General features: G+C 47.4%; 1 long non-coding RNA gene across 1 annotated transcript; it reads right to left on the reverse strand.

The window, feature by feature from the left end:
• Nucleotides 1–1,252: 1,252 nt before the first annotated feature.
• On the reverse strand, nt 1,253–4,440 carry LOC144168787 (uncharacterized). Its single transcript, XR_013322234.1, has 2 exons — nt 4,057–4,440; nt 1,253–2,654 (listed from the first exon to the last, which is right to left on the reverse strand). It is a non-coding gene; the product is annotated as an uncharacterized LOC144168787 (long non-coding RNA).
• Between the last annotated feature and the right edge of the window lie 19,414 nt (nt 4,441–23,854).

The following is a 23,854-nucleotide window of genomic DNA, read 5'->3' on the forward strand; positions in this document are numbered from 1 at the left end:
AACTCGCCCAGTCAGAGTACTCCAAAGGGTTTGGGTACCCAGAGGGTTGAACAAATCTTCATGTCTTGTATATTTGTCCGGATCCTGCGACAGGAATGTAAATAAAATGCACTGTATCTGTCCAAATCCCACAAATACATTATACATATAACATTCACGTGGTAAAAATTGTAAAACAGGGTTGAAATATTGTTTTTCGCGAATCAGCAGTGGCGCATCACTACGTCCGCCGCTTATGCAGCACGCCGCATCATACCTTGGGCCTCTTGATGGTGGAGTTACCTAGCAAAGAACAACCCATTTTTGTTTGTAAAAAAATTCAATGAGGGGAACTTGTGCAGTGCATTGAAATAGAAGGACTGCAGGAACATTCAATACGCTGCCAAGGAAGGGAAATTCACAGTCGAACATCGCCGAATTAAATGCAATGCTACGGCGTTTTATTTGAATGAGTTAAGTTTGATATGCAGTCCTTTCTCGCACCGTCCCATCTATTCGAGAGAAATGTCAATGAACTTAGGCCAGTGTAAGCAAGTGACGGGCATACTACATGCCGGATATTGAAAAAAGATGCTGGACATCGGTCTAACAACAAAAGGAATAAACGGATTCAAAGAAGGATAGTGCTGTCAGGCGTGGGGCGCACTGTCTGCAAAACATAAACGAATCCCCAGGCATGACTCGCGACACAATCATGTCGCGACACTCAGGCATGACTCGCGACACTATCCTAATCCATTGAAATGTGAACAATGGGGCGCGTGGCTTTCAGTATATGCCGCGCATACTGGCGACGAGCGGCGAATGCTCCGTACGAACAGGTTGCGAAAGTTCGTGTCCAAAGCATAGAGAAAGAAATACTGGTAAGAGTGGACACTCCCATAGAGCCCTGCGGCCGAATGACTGTACTGTAGTGTAGCGCACCGAGCGGACGGAGAGCCAAACTACTAACCATACTTTCGTACGTTCACTTTCGGTTTCGGTTTCGCGGACACCGATTTTGGCGGGTAGTTTGAAGGACTGGAAAGCGCTGCTCACAGCGACGGGCATCGGTACGGTATTCGGACGCTTTCATGCAATAATTAGTGTTTATTTGAATATATCATTCTCAGGCTTAGTGCCCGTATGCTTTTACAAAAAAAAAAACCTTTTTCTGAAAACGTGAAATTGCAATTTACAGTACCACTCACACTTGGTTAAGAATTGTGTCGCGTGTTCACATGTTGCCGAGCCACATAAAAAAGACACACCATAAATGAAGAAATATTTATTGCATGGCACTAAACGGAACAAGTTCAAATTGTCATCATTCTTTGCAACACACATATAATAATAAACAGTGAGTAATACACAACAGAGACAATACACAGTAGTGAGAGGAAAATACGTTTCCAGGAATGAAAAAAAAAATGCACAAGTAAAGGTATCACAACCACACAAAGGATTTTTTCTCCACGGTAATTGAAAATGCAGAAAACCCAGAAACTCAGCCATCCACAGGTTTACTTGTATCTACGACACCCTCAGACTCTGTGCGCTGTTGCAGTCGTACAAAAATATCAACCATAACATAATCTAGACACTCGGATACTTGTAACTGTTTACAACCACTATCTCCGCAGATAGTTTTCTTAGTCTGGCAATTTCTCCGGTTAGGATGTGAAAGAAGGTAAAAACTTTGGCTTTGATGGCCTCGCTTATTTGATGTACGCTAATGAGATCTATTGCCTCGGGGCAACTTCAAATCAGTAGCAGTAATAGAACAGAAATCCCATTTATGAGGAGATGCACACGCAAAAGGTTAAGAGGAAAAAAAATCACCTTCCTATTGGTTCCTTGCAAGGGTGCATTTTCCCAAGAAGCCGGGTTACCTTCCAAAAGCGTTGCCTTCCCAGTAAAGGCAAAGGACCAGGCGGGGATATTTTAGGTACGTGCACGTAGTCAACCGACAGGTTCCAGGCTCGATTAAGGCACACAAATTCATGCCTTCCGCTGTCAATACGAACAGTCTAATATAAGAAACAGGGAAGCAGTATATGCTTCTCGTGTATGAGACAATATGGTGGCACATTACAGAATCCCATAAGCATTTGACAACGTAGGTTCCAACATGGTTCTCTTCATCTAGGCCAGTCCGACAACAGGCAGCACGTATGGTGACAAACGACATTTAGCATACCTCTGACCCTGGCAGTCTTCATAATGTAAAAGGGTTTTTGTGAATGTACTGTTTTCACAATATTACTACTAGCAGCAACAATAACTTGCGAGTGGAGTTTGGAGACTGCATACGCTGTTGTTAGTGGTTTTAAGGATATGAGGCATGTCAGTGAAAAAAAACCGTTTGTTCCTTGAGTCAACGATAGTCTTTTCAGTGGTCACGCCTTATTGAGTACCGAGACTTGCGTTAGATTTTAGGTGCTAATGGCAAGGTTCAATAGATGGAATACAGTTGCGGTATCCATCAGAAGCATCAATAAGGTAGCAAGAAGCATTGCAGGCAGTCATCCATACAACTGAATAACTCTGGGAGAACAGTTGGCACGGCCACTTTTGTGAGTCCTGTGAGGGCACGATTCATGAAGTGCTTGCACCATGTTTGGTATGACGAATGCAGCTGGCTGGTTGGCTCTGTCTTGAGGGCACCTGTAGACCTGCACAGGGGATAGGTGATATAGTACATGAACTGCTTGCAATGACAGATGATATGCGAATAGTCTGCAAATTTCACTGCAACTAGTATTCAAGTATTGCCTCCAGTGCATGCCACCTATTTAAAACACAAGTTCTCTTATTCTATTCAGCAATCATGCGGTCAAGCTATTAGCAACACTTAAAATATGGGTCTTTGTAATTTCGCAACATTGGTTAGGCACATTCTTAATGCAATTCACCTATTGTTTGGGTTAACAAGAATGATAACGCTGCTCACATAACCTGAATCCCTTTGTCTTTTTTTGTAAAATCAGGACGAAGAGCGAGAGCGAGCTGAACGTTAAACAAACCTGTTGCCCCACGGGCTCGCGCAAGAAACGAATCCCGAGAACGGGCACCTGGCGAAAGTATATTTGGGCGCTGTGTGGCCACCATGGCAAGCAGCAGTGAGCGTCGTACTGAGTACTACTGACCGCCAAAGGCCATGCCTTAAAAAGATATGACAAGAAACACACAGTTCCGACTGAATAGGTGCAATCTGCGCAATACGTGTTTAATGAAACTAGCCAAAATATGACCAGAGAAAAGAGAGCAAAGGCTTGAAAAAACGGCAAGTGTGGAACAGTTGTATGCAATGCCTGCGATACCGGAATTGATATACGATGTAGAACGAAGACCAAATTTGAAGGTTTCAATGCACTGCGCACTCACCCCGCCTCGAGCAAAGCTGTTATCTGCCGACGAAAGACGCGTTTTTACCGTACCTGGCGCGCCAAAGCGAAGCGACGAGCGCGCGTTATCGGCGTCGGCGAGCGGGTTCGCTTTGTACGCAGGCAGCTTGGTATGCACCCATGTGTAAAACTTACGATGAGTGTACGGCTGCTGGTTATGCCCAGATAAGCCAAATTAATGCAGATACGGCTACTTCGCCGTGTACGTTAGCCCGGACGGCTTTGCAGTGCATCACGGCCATAATAGCAGTAACAGTTGGCCAAGCTAGCAATGGCTAGCTAGTATAATACAACGCAGCCTGCGGCTCACGTAATTCAGTGCAGCGACAGCGCACAACGCCTGCTTCGCCTACGGACCGACGGCCGGCCGCCCACTTCCGCAACTCACAGCCGTCGTTTGCGGCACGTAAGCGGTACGTGCGACGACGGGCGCGTACCGCTGGCATCCCTCAGCGCTAGATAAAACGGCACAACCAGCCTAAAATACCATTACGTCCAGCTAAAAAATGGTGTCTGACTCCTTTCCGTGGCGTTTCCAAAGCGCTTATCTTAAAGACGCAGCACTAGCCATGCCTGATTCCCTGAGGTTACGCAGTGCTTGCAGCGTTTGCAGTACAAGGAAACGTAAATATGATACGCCACACCAGCACTTTAAAAAAGAAAGTCTCACCTTTCGTTCAGGATGCAAAACCGATGTCGCAAATAAAGCGCTAGGCGTTTCCTTCTCAACAACAGAGGTTAGCACGAGGCTGCAGCAACGCACGTGCAAACGCTGCCGAAAGAGCCAAATGGCGGCTTGCGCTTGCGGCTTGGCGGCTTGGCCAGGCTTGGCGCAAAGAAGCCACAAAAATTTACATTGACAGCCATTCAACTCATTACACAAATAAAAATGTCTAGTCTAATGTGTAACAAAATTTTAAAAGTATAATATTGTGTGTTAGCTTAATTTTAAATATATAGTTTTTTACCACTTGCGCCGACTGCCGGACGGCGCACGAGTCAGGCCACTCGGCCGCGATAAGCCCGTGTGTCCACTCTTCTAATTTTTTATTTCTCTATGTCCAAAGACCATCGATCGGCATGTGAGCAAGTTCCTTGCTTTGTCGCAGCGTTCGCCTCCCGCTCACGTCAGCGTTATCTAATTTCCTCGCTGCTCTGTCGCACGCCGGCACATGCTGCTGTATTCCTTTTTGCCGAGCGCTCAACAGACGATGGAAAGACGACGGCCTTTCGTAACCACGGTTGGTAACAAACTCTCGAAACTTGTTCCTACTGCGCATACGCTGCCCATAACCACGATGCGCGGCATGCAGCAAACGCTACGTGCTCCGTTCAATGTATCACGACAGAACGCCAAGAAATGGGCGCAATAATGCTTTCAGGGGCTCACAAATATGTCGTTTGCTCGTACAAAAAGAGTTTTTGCCACAGTTCGCCGGGGATGGTTCGGAACCGCAGAGTGTTATACGTCTCTCATAAAACGAGTCCTTCCGCTAATAATTCTGGATAAAAACCTCACATGCGTGATATCGTTTTTCGAACTTCTTACAAAAATCAGAATCACAAAATATCACGCGAAATAAATCACAAGATGAAATCAGCATCTGGGATAAAAATTGTTCACCTCAGAAGAGATGTATTACTAAAGGGGTAGTGACACCAATTTTGGGCGTTAATATTTTTCCACAGTTGGCTTCCTTTACTCAAAAGAATACTCTGCCTGAAATGTGAGCGGCCTGCGACGCGAATTAGATCTAATTATCGCGCCGATGGAACAGCATGTGGAGCGGCATTCAGCAAATGGACATCAGCGGGACATCATCCCGTGGAAGCCAAAACTCGTGACGTCACTTCACGCGCGCGGCCGCGCGAGCGGCGACTGGGCGCCGGCGCATTCACCAACTTCTGCACCTCGCCAGCACTACCGCTGCTTAGAAAGGCACTGTCGGCGAAATTAAAGTTCACACACGGAAAGGAAGCGATAATATAGCCCGGAATCGCAATAGAATTTGCCATCGGGAAGCTTAATTATTGAAAGCGGACATAGACTTTCCGCCACAGTGTTTGGCCTAGCACCTTCAGGATGCTCAGCCGTTGAGCCCCGGCGGCGGCGCAGTCGAAACAACAGCACCGCCGGCCTCCGCAGTGTTTTGACTTCCGCATAGAGCAGCGAAGTCATGCCAGGATTCTGTCATATGCACTTTTCGGGCTGAGAGTGCGGGAAATTTTCAGGCCGTTAAATGTAATGAATTATGGCCCACTGAAGTATTTAAAGTGCTGTTTCGGATTCTCCAAACCATTAGGCATCAATAAAAGCAATAAAAATGGAACAAAATTCTCGTGTCACTACTCCTTTAAGATAGATTGTTTCATCGTCGGCTTTGAGTAGTACTGTCACAACCCGTTGTATTTATGTGTATCCATCTATGTACTCATTCGACAAACAACATTGCTTTCGAACAAAGGGAAGCAATCACTCCTTGTGCAAGTCAAAATGGGTATTTCACACATAGTATTTTCTCTGTCGGGCAAATCTGGCTTGGTATATACCCACGCATCTATCAAGTAAGATTGCCTAGCGCTGTCAGGCCATCTCACTTCGTCCTTCCGAATTTGGCAATCTTGAAGACGATTCTACCGGCCCACGCGGAAAAGCAAAATAACAAGGGAGCGGCGAACTGCCCTGGAGATGCATGCGTAGACGAGCACAGAAGAAGCCGTCGCATCTCGATCGCAGACTCTCCGGAATCGCTATTCACCCTCGAGGAGAACAAGAAAGGCGAACGACGGAGTGGCATGCGGTTTAGATTAGATACGAAAATATACAAACTGGATGCAGTAGTTTTGTTGTCCCCTTGAAAATACCATTTATAGAGAGCCGTGTAAAAAAATGAGAGTAAAGAATTATTCAATAGATTGCTACATGCTGCCAATATTTTGAAACAAGGGTTGCGTTTCCTTGTTCGTCAGTGTGAGTCCCTGCCACAGAGTTTGACAGGAACTGATCTCGAGCTTATATCCCTGACACTGCGCAACCTTTTGTGCCTTAGAACAAGGTAAAACAACGCGGTTGAGACAGAACGACAACGAAGAGAATACACAAAACTAGCGCTGAACATGGACTGAATTTTTTACTACAAAGAGTAGTAGAGTAGAAAAGACCTTTATTCGGCCGAGCTACAGGCCGAGCATGTCGACCCACTTGGCGACCAGTCTGCGCTGTTCTTGTTTTTCATAGCCAAGCCAATCCGTCCAGGTGGTGATGGAAAGGGATGGGGAGGGATACGAGTCGGATAGCTGAGCCGCCGGGCAGTAGAATAGGCAATTAGGTAATTCAGCGAGGGAAGTGGGGCAATAGGGACAAGAGGGGTGAGATCTACAGCGATAAAAGAACAGGCAGGAGGGAGTTCTCAGGGCATTAATTTGGATGTGCCGGAGGGCTCGAGCCTCCGTTACGGTGGGTAATGGGTGAGGAGGCGGGTAGAGGCCTTTATCTAGACGAAACTGAAGGTAGACCTCCTTGACGGTATGGCGCAGGGAGAGCCTCCCAGTGTCCTCCGAGGGCCCGGGCCAGGGTATCAACAGTGCCCGGTAAAGAGTTACACCGGCGAATTGATGCGCCAACTCATTACCGTCAATCCCGGAATGTCTAGGGACCCAGCGGAGGAAACCGATGGATGGCTGTAGAGCGGAGACCACTCGTTCGAACTCCTGTTGAAGGATAGAAGGTAGTGAGCGATTTTGTATGTGCATAATAGCGGGGTGAGAGTCAAAAAAGACTGTGTATTCGGGGACGGGGGGAAGAGCAGTAAAGGACTGAAGGGAATGGGCAATGGCGAGAACCTCAAGAGACATTGTTTCCGGAGGTTGAAGGTACGGGCCGCAAGGGTGGGTTTCTGCTTCAGCAATGGGAGGGCGGTACAGAGCGCCACGAGAATGACCGCACGAGCCTATGTGTAAGCAATTCACTGTTCCGCGATAAGAGGAGAATGAAGCTGCGCGGTCGTACGACGATGACCTGTATGAAGGACAGGGGCCATGTTTGACGCGAGAGGGAGGATACGAAGGTTGGGCGCCGAAATTGCGTCGGGAGGGGTAATGGGCGAGACGGGAATCGGAGATATATCCGCGTGAAGCAGTAACCATTAAGCTTGACGGGCTAAGGGAAAGCAGAGAAAGTTGGCAAATACGGTGGAGATTGAGGAGAGAGCGAAGGGAATGAAAGAGGCCCGTGGCAAACAGATTATCTGTAGAAGTGGTGATAGGGAGGTTTAGTGCCACCTTGCAGAGTGCCACCAGGGGTCTTGAGTTGAGTGTTGGTGAAGGAGATGTAAGGGATAAAGTACAAGACCTTGTTGAGGGCGAGCGCCTGAGCTACCCTGCAGGCATTAACTTCGTGAAGAACCGGTCGTCGAGTGACCACACGACGCAGAAGGTGGGTTACTGAGTAGCAGGTCGCGACGGCGCTGTGTTGGGCTTGTATGTTCTTGGCTGCATGCAAAGGAAAGCCAGGAACCTTGCATTTGGTGACTGGAGTGGTAGAACCAGAAATATGGGGAAATATGAAGGAATTGTGGGACCGCTGGTTAGAGGAACGGTTGAAAAGATGGAGCTCGGACTTTTCCGGAGCAGGGGAAATACCAAGAGCGGTGAGAAAAGAGTCGATAAGATCCAAGCCATGTTGCAGGGTACTGTGCACATGACCCGGAGAGCCAGACGAACACCAAAGGAAGATGTAGATCAGGGATTTCAGCTAGTTGGAAACGAGAGCTGCCATAGCAGTGTTGAAAAGCGTGGGGGAACAGCACCCTCAGGTGTGCCTCGAGTGGAGGGGGGGAAATAATAGCACCATCAGGAGCGCCTCGAGTGATGTGGTGGGGGTTGGACAGGTGAGAGTCGACTTGAAGGCGAGCCACTCGGTGAGAGAGGAAGGAGCGGAGATAGGAGTACATGCGGGAGCCGCAGGACATTACGGCAAGCTGTGCCAGGATATGGTCATGGCACACCATCAAAGGCTTTACGGACATCGTCGGTCACCAGAGCGTGGATTTGGGTGAGGTTGGAAGAGGGAAAGGTGTGCCGGGGAAGCAAAAACATATCCCGAGCACAGACACGGCGACGAAATCCGGTGGGAGAATGAGGTAAGAAATCCCTCATTTCGAGAAATTCAGAGAGGCCAGTCAGAGCCAATCAATCTGAGTCAGTGAATCTGAGAAGCCTTCCACATGTCCACCCAGCTGAGGAAATGCATGAGTTCATGCTCAATCTTGGTGACTTCGCCTGAAATAGACTTCAAAAGAAGCAGATCATAAAACGGCGGCAAAAAAGCCTAGCGCAGGCCTCCTACTAAAAAAGAAACAAAATAACATGCTTTTAACCAGATCATGATGTTTTGCGCATGGGTGTATTATCGGAAAGGTTTTCTTTCCCTCCCTCCCTCTTTCATTTGTATATTTGTAGCCATGTTGGCGTCGTCTGAACCCCAAGCAAGCATTCTACTTATAATATTCAATTGTAGTTTGTTCTCGTGCTGCCCACTTCGTTCTCTTTGTCGATTTCAAATTGTGTACATTGTAACCCAAAGCCCAGTCAACACAGATGCTATGGATGGAAAGAGTTGGTGTAAAGAAAAATACTGTTGACACCACTGATCCCTAATACAACAAAAAATAGGTCCTTTCTTTCAGTCACCGCCGACTATAAGCAAAGGTTCCAACTATTGATTGTCTATCAAATGCACTGGAAGAAGGGAACCGGCACTTACGGTCACAAGCAAAAAATGGGTCATAGCAGCCAGCGTGAAGCATTATTTGTAACCATAATTTTGGCCACTTCTCTTGCCGCTTACTAATTTATGTGAGCTGTCCTAGCCATATTTCAAAGCAAACTAATGCGGCATAATGGCAGCCAACAAATACAATGTGGCTGTAATCTGAGCAATATGTTTTTGCTTATGGTTGTGGAGTCCCAGCTACTTAAAAAAAAATCTCAAAGACCAGCTTTGGTGGATAAAGTGGCCCCTAATTTTGGTTTTTGTATTTCAAGTGTTTATAATTACGTCCAAAACTATCAAAAAATTTACACATGCTCCAAAAAAAAAATGATTGATTGTGGGGTTTAACGCGCCGACGCAACGCCGGCGATGAGGCGCGCCGCAGTGGAGGGCTCCGGATTAATTTTGACCACCTGGGGATCTTTAACGTGCACCGAAATCTCGTACACACGGGCGTTTTTGCTTTTCGCCTCCATCAGAAAACCGGCCGCCGCGGCCGTGATCCAAAAAAAAACTAACAAAAAAGTTACACATGATCCAAAAAAAAAACTAACATAAAAAAGTTAGACATGATCCAAAAAAAGCAGTACATATGATATGATAGCAAATGTTTCTTACGACGCTCACACAGAGCCTATCTTCCGGCATTTAAACCTGCATCCTCTAAATGAATTGTACAACATGGTCCTTCTGAAACGATATCAGAACGGCCTAAAATACTGATGTCTTTTTGACCCGGTTGTCCCACCTTACATGGAAAGACAACGTACGAGACTTATGTGTTAATGTGCTTAGCAAATTGCACGAGCAAGGACGAACTATGGTCCACAGATATCAATTGCCTGTTTTATTGAAATCGCCGCGATTTCTTAGTGCGCCAATAATATGGCACATGAATTCACTGCCTGCACTGTCGCTCTGAAATTTTTCTTGGTGCCCAATTGATTTGGTGCGCGCTTGCGGTCGCGGTGTCGCTTTATTTTTACATTTCTCTGTATTAAACTGGAACCTATTTCTTTGCTTGGGAAAGAGGTCATTTTTTTTGGGGGGGGGGGGGGTGGGGGGAGGGGGTTTTTCTGCGTTTTCCCGTTATCGGGTTTGAATTGGTGAAATTGTGACTTCCGGTATATGTTCTTTTTTCTGTTGCTTGTTTGATGTTGGTGCACAGATGAAACTTAAACTCTCAGCAATTTTTACATGTAAAATCGATTTCTTTTAGCACATGCTGCTATATGTTCGAATATATTGACTCTATGTTAGTGCTAAAGGGGCGCAGTCCTTGTCGAGCCTTAGTGACTTTTTGTCTGTTTTACCTTCAGGGTCATTTCGATACTGGAAATAAAAATGATAAGATTTGATTTATTCGCAGTTTGTTTCTTTGTACCGAGCACATCTGTTAAATGGAATCAACTGTCACATGCAGTTGCCGAAATCTTGGAGGTCGTGGCTTTTAGGCGTGAAGTCTCCAGACTGTTTGAGTGAAAATGTGTATGCCGTTATGTTTTTTTTTTACGTTCCCTGACTTGGGCAGTGTTTATTTGTTTATTTAGCCTTCTCAGGTGAAGGTCCGTTGTATTTGTATTGTCACCAGCCAAAGTTGTGCAGTGTCGACTCTGTTGGAGTAAGGTGGTTATATGATTGTTTACGCCAACTTGTCCAACGCATGCTTCCTTTAGTAAGGAGCTGTTGATATAGCTATCGCAGTGTCTGTACTGTTTGTGTAAAGAGCTGTCGTTATCATATTATTACTTGCTGTATATTCTTCCAATAATTTTGTTATCCCCCACTCACTCCCCTCTGTAATGCCCCTGTGCCCTGAGGGCAGGGTGTCGAACCGGAACAGGAACCGAACCGAAAACCGGAACCGAACCCGAATTTTCGGCCGGAACCGGAGCTGAACCGGAACCGTATGTTTTCCGCCATTTTGGAACTGAACCTGAACCGGAACGAATCGAAGGAACCGTTCCGAACCGGTTCCGGGGACTCAACACTGTAATTTCAAGTTTTCCATTTCGGTGCCCTACCTTGGGTCTGAAGATATTTTTACCATTCACCAGACGTCACCACGAAATATTTTCCTGCAGTTCCCTAGGCCCATAATGTTCTCTTCTTATCATCATAATCATCATCATCATCATCACCAGCCTATCTGCGCCCACTGCAGGGCAAAGGCCTCTCCCATTATTCTCCAATTGCCTCGGTCCTGTGCCAACTGTGACCAATTTATCCCCGCAAACTTCTTGATCTCATCTGCCCCTGCCGCCCCCTGCAACGCTTGCCTTCTCTAGGGATCCACTCTGTTACCCTTAATGACCAGCGGTTATCTTGCCTTCGCATTACATGCCCTGCCCACGTCCATTTCTTCTTCTTAATTTCTACTAATATGTCTTTAACACCGGTTTGCTCCCTGACCCACTCCGCTCTCTTCTTGTCCCTTAATGTTCCACCTATCATTTTCCGCTCCATTGCCCGCTGAGTCGTTCTCAATTTAAGTTGAACGCTCTTAGTGAGCCTCCAGGTTTCTATGGCTTTACCGATGCGCAAACATCGCATCGGTTTGCGCATCGGTAAAGCCATGGATAGATTCCAACTAGGCCGACTCACGGTGTTACTTCATTTTATTTCCAGGTTTCTGCCCCGTAGGTGAGTACCGGTAAGATGCAGCTGTCATACACTTTCTTCTTCAGCGACAATGGTAGGGTGCTATTCATTATCTGAGAATGTCTTCCATATGCACCCCACCCCATTCTTATCCTTCTAATTATCTCTGCCTCATGGTTGGGGTCTGGGGTCACAACTTGGCCTAAGTAGATATATTCGCTTACCACTTCCACTGCCTCGCCACCTATCTCAAACCGCTGTGCTGTCCCGAGGTTATTGATCATTACTTTAGTTTTCTGCATATTAATTTTCAGGCCCACGGTTCTACTCTGTTCGCCCAGTGCGGAAAGCATGCTTTGCAATTCGTCCCCCGAGTTACTTAGCATGGCAATGTCATCAGCAAATCTGAGGTTACTGAGGTATTCTCTATTAACCCTTAGTCCCACCTGTTCCCAATCCAACGTTCTGAATACTTCTTGTAAACATGCTGTGAATAGCATTGGAGAGATTGTGTCTCCTTGTCTGACACCCTTCCTTATAGATATAGATATATTCTTATTCTTCTTATTATAACCCTCAATTTAATGTAAAGTTGTCCGTATATACTATCAGTTTGCGTTAGGTACTGCCCATATCCCCAATTATCTTTTACATTTAGAATGTCTTAAGTTAGAACGCATATTCCGAGGTGACATATCATGAATATATTCGTCAAAGTTTCTATCTACATGGTGTTTAAAATCGTGTGAAGTTTTCAATGTGTTGTTAATTCGAATGAACCTATTTCCGCTTGTGGAGGTCTTCAGGGACACCATCAACAATAAGTCCATATCTTCCACTTACTTTAGTTTGAGTGAGTAGTTATATACAAACAGCACTAAGACACAAACACTCACAGTTCTCTACGTATTCGTACGTCGGCGTGTTTCACCGATGGCTGCAGCACGAGCGGGACAAGATCAACGCAGCCATCCGCAAGTCCCACAAGACGGCACTGGGACTTCTCCACAGCACAAGCAACCGGGCCCTTGCGTCCCTCGGCGTACACAACACACTGGAAGAGGTGTGCGAAGCCCAGCGCTCCGCGCAGCTCGCCCGTCTCGGTACTACCAAAACGGGTCGCCTGATCCTGCAACGGGCCGGCCTCCGCCCGCTACGGACGGAGCCGCTCTCGGAAGACACCCACGAACACAGGAAGATACCCAACGACATTGCCAGACAACTGGTCGTCGCACCGCTCCCGCGCAACGTCCACCCGGACCGCAACAAGGAGCGAAGGCGAACCAGAGCCCGTGCACTCGCGGAGACGTACGCTACAGACAACACGGCGGTATACGTGGACGTCGCCCAACTCCCGGACAGACCCCACACCTTCGTGGCCGTAGTGATCCGCGCCACGGACGGAAGCACCCTGAACGCCTGCAGCTTCCGCTCCCCTGGCGCCCAGCAAGCAGAAGAGGCTGCCATCGCACTAGCGCTACGAAGCGACCCCGACACCACAACCATCCTGAGCGACTCCCGCTCGGCCATCACCAACTTCGCCAGAAGCAGCATCGGGGAAACGGCAGCCCGCCTGCTCCCCACGCGCAAGTCGACCACAACCAGCATCAGATGGTTCCCGGCACACGTCGGACCCATCGCCGGAGGAGCGGCCAACCGCAACGAGACAGCAGACGCCGTCGCACGCGAGCTCGCGCACCGTGCGGCGCCCCCCTGCGCCTCGACCGCGGGAGACGTCGGCCTCCAAGCGGAACCGCTGACCACGTACGGCGACATCCTGTCGTGGTACCCAGAGGGGCGCCGAGCGCTGCCTCCGCCTCACCCGAGGCTGGGCAGACGCGAAGGCGTCCTTCTCCGACAACTACAGACCCGCACGGTGCTCATGCCGGCCCTCGCCCGACACGTGTGCCCCGGATACTATGTGCAAGTGCAGTGCAGTGTTTGTGCGCGTGAACCAGCAACTCTAGCCCACATCATGTGGGGCTGTGAAGTGCAGCAAGACGGTGCCGAGCCGGACTCACTACCGCCAGACATTGTGGACTACATCAGCTCGCCCGACTCTGCGGCGCAGCTGCTCGCCATCCAGCGGCTCGAGGACGCCCTGGCCCGGCAAGAGCGAACGGGGGACCCTCCCGCGGGAGCGGACTCACCTAGTAGCCGACGTCGCGACGCAGGCCCACCCTCGAGGACTACATAGCCACGAGCTAGATAGGGTTCGGAGAAGCCCTGCGTGGCCTGATCCGCACCCGAACGCCGGATATTCTCAATAAAGTCTTGTTCTCTCTCTCTGGTCGACAACCCAATGCTTTTGAACAAGCATGTTTTTCAGTTTTTTATCAGACGTCAAGTATTTACAGCTTCTTTCATATGATGCATAATCATCCTGGCCCTATGCACGAGCCATCTTCTTGGATTCGCTTCACTTTTGTTCTTACTGAGACAATTTAATATTTAATTGCACATCTGTCATCAAATAACTGATCTTTGGCGCTCTTTGCCCTTGTTAGCCTTGCGCCATTAAACTCAAACCATCATCATCATCAGTTCTCTACATCACCATTATTTTTTCTTGTACAGTGCCGTCTTGTCTTTTGGTTACTGCTCTAGGAGAACATGAGAAGTGAAAAAAATTCGGGGCCTTCTTATTTCCACTTTTAAAGTAGATGCAATAGCATTATCATGTTATCTTGAATCTGCTCAACCTTAAAATTAAGGGGCGCATGAATTAAAGTCGATTAATGCTGATTAGTCGGTAGACTGGGGTGCGTTAGTGAGATGAGTGAATGAGCTAATGGAAATTAGTTGGACTGGTGTGTCGATTAATTAGGATTACGGGAATTAGCGGGTCAGTTAAGGTGGATTGGAGGGTCGGGCCAAACATGAAATTTTTGGGGTCTTTGGCATTTGGAAATTTTGCAGCGTTCTCCTTCTCGACCAATCAGGAAATTTAGTTACGCACAAAATAGCCGGAAAGTTATGTGACGACCACATGAATGCTATAAAAGGTCTTTCTTTATACACGTATTCCGTTGTTAAGTTGTTTCCCGCGTAAGATTGACATTTCGCACTGAAGTTAATAACTAATTGCTAATGGATATCTTATATTCACCAAATGGTTTTCCAGACGTGTGTATATATGAGGTAAGAATATAGGAAGCAACTGAACTGGAAGAATTGAGGAACGATCAACTGGTTTGATGCGAAAGACACCCGATAGCATTGTTCAATACCTTCTCTTTCTTTGTGGTACCGTTGTGCAGCCTTCCACCGGTGTAGTATCCCAACCCGCGAACACAGCCCCCTAAAAGCTGAGGAAGCGGCGATAGCGCGTGCGTTTAGCCAAAGCGGCGCCAAAACTCTCATAACAGACTCCTAGCAGGTGTGGCGCAACTTTGCCAACGGTCGATTGCATGTCACAACACTTCGAGCGATAAATCAGAGTCCACCAATGAGACCAGCCAGGATTGTATGGCCACCAGCTCATACTGGCATCTCCGGCAAACAGGATCACCAACCTCGTGGCTCGAGATTTGACCCGCTTAGCCAGCGCTGATGAAGCCGAGCCCGAACGCATGCATCCTGTAGTCACCTACCAGGAAATTACTCAGCACTATAAATGCTCTCCCGTAGAATTCATTACTCCACGCACAAATCACTACCGATTAACCAGGAAAGACTATTCCGCGCCCTGCGGGTTAACACCTTCCCACACACAACCAGACTTCCCCTCTTTGACCGGACACTATTCTGTCCACTTCGCAGCTTCTGTGGGGAGCCAGAGAACCTCTTACACATAGTAGGCGGCTGCGACAAGTCTACCCTAGATACGCCCAACCTCCACCTTTTGAAAGAGTGGGAGAGAGCCTTGGCCAGCTCCGGCCTCGAAGATCAGCTACACTTGATGGAAACGGCTGTCGACTCGGCCCCCTTGAATGAGGACGCCTCTCTGAAACTTTTCCTCGATTTAATTAGAGTACACTTTCTCTCTCTCGACAAGGGATCATTACTACTGCTTGTGGCTTCATTAAGCTATTATCTTTGCTAGACCCCACTCGCTGTCACCTGTCGCTAAAGTGCCATTAGCAAGTTCCTATCTGCGGTGGTTCCCTAGCCAATGCCGTCCTATAAACGCCGTCCAATGAGTCATTAAAGCCGTTCTTTCTTTCTAATCGGCCTGTTAGCAGATAAAAGATTAGCCGAAGGAAATCGCTCTAAACGCCACCAGCCACGCTTGACAGTAGGATCTTGACGCCGACGCCGGACTGTTTTTTACTTCTGAAGCCCTACTAATGATTTCGTGACAAAGCTAAAGCGCCATTGAAACAAGGGGTACATGAAAAGCGTAGCAAACCAACCAATTTATTTACAATGCAAAATTTGTTGCTTCATTGTGCGAAAATAAGGGGGCGTTAGCGCGTGCCTGCGTAGACATTCGATGGATCAAAAAAAAAAAAAAGATAGCGGGCCCGCAGGCTCTCCTGCACGCCAAAAAGACTGCCCGCTTGCCAGTAAACTACCTTGCCGCCTGCTTGCCAGGCAGGCGATTCCTGAGAGGATGCGTGATTTGGGGACGAGGGGTGGTCCGTCACGAGACGCCCTGGGGGAGGGCGCTGCCTCACCAGGCCGCTGCCCACTGGCCAGGAGGCTACATGTTTGCCTTCCAGAAGACTGTGGCGAGGATGCGTTATTTGGTGACGATGTGCGGCCCGTCACTGGTCGGCGAAGGGAGTGGACACAGGGCGGAACAGCGGCGGCTATATAGAGCCATACGTTACAGCGAGCGCAGCCCTGAAGCGCCCGCCCCTGTGGTTTCGCGTAGTCCCTCAGCGTCAGCCTCGTTGCAACCGAGAGAACGAAGACGCCACCGAAGATAGAGCGAGCCGGAAATCGGAGGATGACAGTGTGACGAAAGTATAAGCGGGAGGGCGGAACTCCAAGACCGCGCGAGACGTGCTTCAGAGCGACGACGCCTAACGAGATAACGGCAGAGTACCCCGCGCGCCATCGTGCATTTGCCGATGACGCGATCGCTTTTGAGACACAGCAGCTATGCACCGTTGCCGAGAAGACTGCAGTTCGCGCTGCAGTGAAATTTCGCATTAGCGAGTATCCCAATCGCCTGGTAATATTTTTTGTTTCCTCAAGAAAACAACTGCGTGTATAAAAGTTCAGTGTTATGAGCCAAGAATAAAATAAAAAAATGAACAAAATTCAATTAATAAAAATACAGTTGTGGCCATAAAGAGTAATGCTTTCACATTCATACAAATACACGCCTTAAGTGTTCCAGCGAATTTTTTATTTCGCTTCAGTTATTGTTGTAATCGTGGACCTACAATAGAAAACATTTTGCAGTAGATTGCACTGTTAAAGGATCTCTTCAACACTTTCGATCAATTCTTTCACTCTTTTCTGTGCATCTGCAAGCATTGCGAAAGCTAAACCTATACCACAGACCAGCAGTCGGGTGATTTGCTCGTCACAGCAGATACACGTTCATTTTCTGCTTCGCTTTTGTGGCTTTCTTTTTAGAGTCGCAACTTAAGGAGAGCCGGAAAATAGCCGCTACACTACTGTAATGACGTCATTACAGCGGTAGAAGAAGGCCAATACTAGGAAAGAGAGAAAAATATTTTAAGCAAGTTTCTAAGTTATCTGATGTGTACAGAGCAGTAATTTTTGTCTGAGGCACTTTGCGACCCCCTAATCTTAGTACTCGATGTCTAGGTTGACTACTTTCTGCAAGCATTGAATATTTAGAAAAAAGTTGATAAAAGTGTTGCAGGATCGCTTTAATTTGGCCAAAACAAAACATTTGCACAACGAAACCTGACAAGGGAACTAATACCGATCACAAAAAATAACAATAAAAAACACGCCTGCATTTTTTTTATTCCGAACCCGTTTGAACCCGTTTGAACCGGTTCGAACCGGTTCGAACCGGAACGGAATGGTGCTCCGGAACCGAACCCGAACCGAACCCGAAAGGCTTGAACCCGAACCCGAACCGAACCCGAAAAAATTCCGGTTCGACACCCTGCCTGAGGGTATGTGAATAAATAAAATAAATAAATAAAAAGTAGCCGACTAAAATACAGGGTGAGAAGTTATCAAGAACCTTTCGTTCTTACGACGACATGGGATGCCTGCATTTGGATGCGTATTTTGTGTGACCACTCTTCCGTGTGAGGAACTTTCAAGACGAAGCCACAGTTGCCCCTCTGAGAAGCAAAGTATCAGTATTGTGCTACTGAGGGCTCTACACTTAATTTGTATTATTCCGTGAAAAAGCATTGGTACGACCTCGCAAATTGAAACATAAAGCACAGGCACGCCATGTACAATGCGAATGTCGAAGGCACTTCGTTCTCTTTTAATCTTCTAATGTGACACTAGCCTACAGAATCACCGTTCTGCGCAGCTAGGGGCTTCGTTCTATTCAAATGACGTCACTTCCACGTGTCACAAGGCAGACGGCCGCGTCACAAGTAAGAGGTAGCCTTTTACGCGAGGCAGAGTGCTCATTTGGTGTAGTGGTGACGCGCTTGGCTTCTACTCCGGAGACCAGTGCTTGATTCACAACCTCCAATGTATCCAAATTTAATTGAAAGTAACCTTTTCCGTCATCAAAAGAATCCGCCTCTGCGCTCTGACACACATTTTGTCAAGTTGCATGTGGCTGTCCCCTTAAATCTTGCGACCACTGTTTTTACAAGTCAAGAACGGCAGTTTATTCCACCATGCGGTGCTTAGTGTTTTGACTTAAAGGGACACTGAAGTGAATTTGTCAAGCTCCCGTTTTTGCTTGCACTGCGTAGACTGGCTCAGATTAGCACACTTTTCATCGTTTATCCGGTTGAAAAATCGGTAATTATTTTACAAAGCGCGAAAGAAGAAAAACTACCATGCGCGGTTTGCGGCGGCCGCACCAACTAAAGCTGTGACGTTAGGAGGAGCCGCACCGTGATTGGACGATGCCCAAGGTGAGCAACCAAACAAGTTTCAGTTTCGGTTTCGGTTCTGATAAACACAACCGGTGGTGTTGTTGGATGGGCATTCTCAATAACTCATTAATCATCGTACCGCGCTTCTGCCATGTTGTCACCTGTAAAAATGCATAAAGATAAGCCTCCCAGGACGGCTTGGAATCGTAGCATTCACTAGCCGAGGCCTACGCAGTGCATGGACGCCCTCCGCGTACCCGCAGACGCTCAAATGTCATGCGCTTTTCCCCCATATTTGGAGCTTGCCTCACTCATGCCTGTACCGTAAAAAGCGTGTTCGCACCAGGCCAAGGGTCTGTTCATTCTGGCCTGTGCCCACTGCCCGCAAGCAGTCGGTGCTTATGGCAACAGCACGCCAACGAGAACTCGCTAGCGCACCAGTGCCAGCCTGCGGGCGTTCTGTGAACTAGTTCGTGGAGCCATGAACGTTGCGGCCCAAAAAAAGGTGAACTCAATGTAGAAAACATCGGCAGAAAACGAAAAAGTTAACTTACAAAAAAAAAAACGCACGTACCCGCGGGCACTCGAACTCGTGACTTGCAAAACACTTGCGGCAACATACCTAGCGCCTCAGAGCACTCGGCCACGGAACGGGCTCTTGTGGCCTTGGTAATATAAGGTATATATTGTACAACAAGTTTACACTTTTATTTAGTTTTGGCATTTCAAGCAGCTTAGTTGACTATTTGTTGTATTGCGCTCGTGCAGTAAGCGTCGCCCGAGTTTCCAGAATAGCTCAGGTCTAGCAATTGCATTTCGTAGACGGAATAGCGTTCGCAGATGCGTAGTCGTGCTGCTGACCGCTGTGCTTGTTCGCCCAGCGCAAAAAAGTGCTTCCCGCACCCTATTTTTACGCTGTACGGTAAAAATATCAGTTGATTTTATTTCCTCAGTACCTATATTGACTTCGCTGACTCTTCTCCCGCCTTCAAGAGGCCTTATATTTTCCTACTGGCGTACCAGTCAGCGAAGCGTCGCATGTGCGCTTGTACAGCGCTTGTGTGAAGCGACCTTGACTTGGAGCTAGATACAGTGTACAAACTAACCAAGTAAAGAAAGGCCCATTTTTCCATTCACAAACGTGTCCTGGCTTCGTTTCAACTGAGCGAACGAATTGCGACGACCCGTCGGCGGCCGGCGGACGAAACGCTGGGCCGACTGACTCTGTCTGAAGGCCGGGGAGCCGTGCGGTTGCGCAGCCAATTGCGAGCTCGGCTCCTCTCGACGTCACACGAAAACGCCGCAGAAAATGGGCGAGCGTAAAGAGAGGAGGACAGCATTTTCGAATTAATTTTTCTACTAAATAAAATCGCGTAAACGCGCCCAGAATGGTCGTAACATGGCCTGGGGACTCCGGACTACAATTTGCGCAAGTAATCTCGCAATGTTTACATATCACTTCAGTGTCCCTTTAAAAAGCGCCCCGGACTCAAAAAATTGTTACAACCTGTTGGTTCATTACTCAACGTTAGCTTCATGGGTTCCCCATCTACTGGGATTCAGTCGCTGCTACATCTGGCTGCCTTCGCACTTGTCTGGTATTGTAGGTGAGATGCCACACAGAAAACAAGCGCAGTAAAAAAGAGAGGACGAAGCATGGACAGGAGAAGCGCTCTAAGCGCTTCTCCTGTTCAGGCTTCGTCCTGGTTTTTCACTGCGCTTGTTTTCTGTGTGGCTATGGACCAACACGCCCAAACATTTTCCCGTCTGTAGATGAAATGCTTCAGCGGCGTCCCCCGGTTCTTTAGGTCAGCTTCGGAACTCACGCAGTCGTCGCCTGCTGTATTCTGCTAGTGAGGGGCAGAATTTTCCGCGCTCAAACACCCCCGGTTGGTGCACGAGTGCATTAAAAATAGTAGTGGCCCGACTTCAATTCTATTGTAACCTTTTGACAGCTCTAAATGCTGTCATCGTATGCTACGCAACCCATATTTAGCAGCACGTATCACTAACTTGTCTTTCCTAGCTTGTTTGTAAGATCCAATGTTGAGATATTCCCGACAAGTAATACAACTACGTAGGTATTAATTAAAGTATTTTTGCATTGACACCCCCAATACTGAAGAGCTTTCAGTGCGGTGTACCTAGTGCAACCTCTAACGATCGAATCGCGCAGTAAAAAATACACGTGCTGTCTTCCGTTTTGTTGTTGACTTGTATCAGTAGAACTTTATTTCTATGCCCTACGCTTCAGTGTTTATGCTCCGTCAAAACGGCTCATTTGGAGGCTTAGGGAGGTTCGGGAGGCTCGCAGAATGTTTGTGCGGATACTGAATTCAGGCTAAATATTATTCATTTTAATAGGGGCTGCGTGCAAGGAGCGTGGATATCAGCGCAAAATGCGCTGTTTACGTGAACGCAAACATGAGAAATTTTTTTACGCCACTGTAAAAGGACGCTAAAAACGTTGTCCAGAAAAGTTTGCTAATAAGTCTGAAAAATACGGTACCCACAACGTACTAAATAAGTATTGAGACAAAGAAGAAGCGAAAACTATTTTTAACATGAAAGTGTTTTATCCCGGATAAAAGAAGATTTCGCTGACATCATATGCGTCACTGACGTGACGCCTGTACAACGAAGCAAGCGACCTTTGAAGGGTGCACCTCTGCACAAAGGGTCTTCTTGCGGGAAAGCAACCTTTAGTACCAAAGTGTACGTTATGCTTAGTGTTGTTCGTTTTCGGGTTTTATATTTTAACACCAAAGTGTATTATGCCGCAGTACCCCACGATTTCCCTGACGTCATATCCGTCACGGAAATGACGCCAGTACACCTTTGCCGAAGCGACCCGCCAGCAGGCCGTCGCTCGCCAAGCACACCACAAGTCAGCCGCCAACCCGCAAATCATGCTCAGATGCAGACTTCGCTGCACATTTTACTTACGTGTTTGACTGATTCCTATGACGGAGGAATCAGACACAGTTTTTTTAGCTATTTTAATTTTCCAACCGCTTCAGTCGTAAAGTACAAACAGTGGTCACTTTGGAGGTGCGGTTCATTGAAATGAAGAAAATTATTCTTGCTCTCTGTGAAAACAAACCGTAAGACTCTCCTGCGGGTATTTATTTTGAAGATTTTTTTTATATTTTAAATGATTATGCGTATTATATGTACGTATCGTGATATATGTGTGTGCATACGTGCTGCGAGTGTCAAAAAATGTTGCATGTGTGTGTTTCGTGCATGGTCGCTTCAAAAAAGAAAATCAACAGCAAATTGCTGAAATATGTTAAGACGACGCATAGGCAGAAATGATGCAATTGTACTAGCCCTAGCTCCTCCGCTTTGACTTTTTATAAAGTTTTATAAAGACACAAAAACACCACTAAAAAATCATGCACCTGTCTGTCAAACGACCTCCATGATTGAACACACAGCTTCGGCGCTAAGGAATATTGCGTTGGCGCCTGAGTTTGAGCTTCCACTTACAGACAGTTTGGGCTGCGACTTATGGAGCTTTGACATGCACTCGTGGGCAGTTTGGACTTTTGATCGCAGAGGCTCTAAATTTTGCCCATCGCATTTGAGTTCTCTTGAAAGCTTCCCGTCTAACCATGCTCGTCTTTAGAAGGGGGAGTGCTTGATTTTTCTGTCTAATTTTTAAGTCCACGCACCCTCTCCGCATCCCAATTACTTCGACCATGCTGGAATGGCGCAACCTGATGGGCGGCTGCTTCACCAATTGAGGGACTCCGGTTCCATTCCGATCACGGGAAGTGTTTTAAGCTTTCTTCCCCTCACCCACCATCATCCTCATCATCGACGGTGCAGGCGCTTGGTTGGACTGTTGACGACAATATTGAAAGGCTGCAAGCTTCGGTAAAAGCTATTAGGGACTTCTCTGTATTGTTTTAAGCTAGGAATATTAGTTAGACCCCGGTATAATACCTGCAGGCGCCTATACATACCAACGACTGTATTTAAACTAACCCTACACTTTTTTGCGAGTCAAGTTTTCGCCTGCCCGCCTATACATTCCCCATGAAACGTACGTTACTGAAACAATTAAAGATTATTTACTGCAACAAGCAACATTCACTAGGGTGGTCGCCGTTAATAGACGTGCGTGATCTATACATGCCTGTATTGTGTTTTTTGAGCCCCTCGTCCCAATTCCTTCCCTTGGGGACTACATTTTTAGGGCACCCAAAATAAAAAAAACAAATGAGATTGCAAAACTCGCGTTACCATGCCGGCGTAAATGTATAGTGCATTTGCACTGCCATTAAAAACAATGGTCTGAACAGAATGTGCATTTGCGTCGTCTATTCTCTTGAAGGTCATTTCCGGCAGCAGGTATTCCGAAAGGAAATGACATGTCGACTCGTTCTGGGAACCAATTACGACTTTGCGAATGTTCCTGCAGCGACCAAACAGCCTTTTTTGAATGCAGCCGTGAGGGTTGCTGCTCTATACGCAAGAAAGGTGGCGTCGAAGACAAACTAGTCCAAAAACAGTCGTTCCGTACTACGCGCTGAAAACGGCCCGTTGATTGCAGTTGAAAACGTAACATGGAAAGCGAGTTTCAGCATTGCATTGTAGGCATAATAAAAAAAAACGTCCGTCGGAAGCAAGTGCTCCTGCTTCATTTTCTTGGGAAGAGCTTCTGTTGCCACCCTCGTGGTCTTCGGGCACGCGGAAAAAATACGTAGCTATAAAGATGAGTTTTTGCACCTCACCGGCTTTCTGCCTTTCGCGTAGTTCGTATGCCCAAGCAAACTCAACCAGGTGCTTACCTGCTCTTTTAAATGCAGAGCATTTCAGTAACTCGCGATGTCACCCGCGTTGACGTCCGTGGTAGTAGTCCGGACCCCTCCCCCTACACTATACAAAAGAAAATAACATCCGGCGCCAGGTTTCGATCCCTCGACCCTGCGGGCGGAACGCAATGTACATGGTGCTCTACCCACTGCGCCACAAAGCCGACACAGAATAGGGCGCTACGAACGCCCCTTATATCGTTGACTCAAATTACTGCTGACGAGCGCTCTCTCGTCAGCAGTTGCCACAAGTGCAACAACATTAACGTAACGCAAACTAATTAACGTCGTGCGCCCCCGGAAATGCTCTGCATTTGATCGTGCCCC

The sequence above is a fragment of the Haemaphysalis longicornis genome, unplaced genomic scaffold (genome assembly GCF_048455015.1).
Source record: "Haemaphysalis longicornis isolate Haplotype H1 unplaced genomic scaffold, Haemaphysalis longicornis Haplotype H1 scaffold_2, whole genome shotgun sequence".
Taxonomy (NCBI): domain Eukaryota; kingdom Metazoa; phylum Arthropoda; class Arachnida; order Ixodida; family Ixodidae; genus Haemaphysalis; species Haemaphysalis longicornis.